General features: G+C 43.9%; 1 pseudogene; it reads left to right on the top strand.

The window, feature by feature from the left end:
- Positions 1-743: 743 nt before the first annotated feature.
- On the top strand, positions 744-923 carry LOC144764320 (U2 spliceosomal RNA; annotated as a pseudogene).
- Positions 924-1402: the final 479 nt, after the last annotated feature.

The following is a 1402-nucleotide window of genomic DNA, read 5'->3' as shown; positions in this document are numbered from 1 at the left end:
TCTGACCCCATCAGCCCGCTGCCCCAGAGACACTTGTGCGCAGGATGAAACACCGTACCATCTCCTATGGACTTGGTCCTTTGCTAAAACCTTTTGGACGCTCCTGCACCCTTTCCTTGTACATGTAGCTGGTATTTCTAATTGTGTATATGACACTGTATTATATGGTTTGCATATTCCCTCAACTAATGTAATAACAGCATGGCGCATACTGAACTGCGGCAAAGAGACACTTTGGGACGCTCGCAACCTGCTGCTCTTTTCACATAAGGTCCTGTCCCCTAAAGACTGCAGAAACCTCTGCTTGGACAAAATGAACACTTACCGCCAAGTAGACAAACAGGTGCTGGGTGCCCAGCAAGCGTGTGAACTTTGGCACACCAAGAACTGGAAAGAGTGGGTTACTTAAAGGATAAACTGATGCATCCTCTCTTTTTGACATTACAGCTCTGGCCACCGAGCTTCTAGTCTTTTACGGATTGGCACTTGTAAATAGGCCATAAATAAAGATTTAGACGCAGCCTCTTGCCACCAGGCTATAAAGGATTGGCACTTGTCAAACACCAACCTGTAACTGTAAATCTCTTGCCCTCTAATGTACATATCTATTTTGGACCAGCTCAAATACACCTGCTTTCTTACACTGTAATGAAAGGTAATGGCTTTGTATTATCTTGTATACATTTGATACATACACTGTAATGTGATGTAATGTCATGTTTTGCTTCTCTGTTTGCACCTTTATCACTAATAAAGGATTTTCAAAATAATCTGTTCTTATCAGTTTAATATCTGATACGTCCTCTATCTGGGGACCATATATTAAATTGATTTTTGGAACAGGGAGATGGAATAGGAGCTTGCTCTGTCCACTCCACGCATCAACCTGGTATTGCAGTACCTCCAGGAATGGTGCACTTCCCCACCCGGGGAAAACAATGCTGTTGAAAAATAGACGAGAAAACGAAAGTAGCGTTTCACTACCAAACCCTGTAAAGTGGCGCTATTGTGTTTGCGTGTGAATAAAAGCAAACTGGTCACCGTGTCTTGCCTTATTTGTGTATTTATTTGACTTATTTGCCATTTTGTGGCACCCGGGCCATGCGTTATTTATTTATTTTTCGCATTTTAAAAAAAAGATATATATATTTCTTATTTTTTTCCCCCTTCTCCATCCAGACGCTGCACTTTGAAAAGAGACACACGTCGGAATAAGATTGTTTTTCCAGCACCAGAGTTTCATTGGTTTTGGATCCTTTTCACTGGGGAACGAATGGAAGAAGGTTCCCAGCAAGTCAGTAGGATGGAGGGAGGGAGGGAGGGAGGGAGGGAGGCAGGCAGGCAGGCAGGCAGGCTGGCTGGCATGCAGGCCGGCAGAGAAGTGGACACTGCCCTTGGTTTC

The sequence above is a fragment of the Lissotriton helveticus genome, chromosome 6 (genome assembly GCF_964261635.1).
Source record: "Lissotriton helveticus chromosome 6, aLisHel1.1, whole genome shotgun sequence".
In the NCBI taxonomy this organism is placed as follows: Eukaryota; Metazoa; Chordata; class Amphibia; order Caudata; family Salamandridae; genus Lissotriton; species Lissotriton helveticus.
The sequence above is the reverse complement of the archived record's forward strand: the minus strand, read 5'-3'. Positions and strand labels throughout refer to the sequence as shown.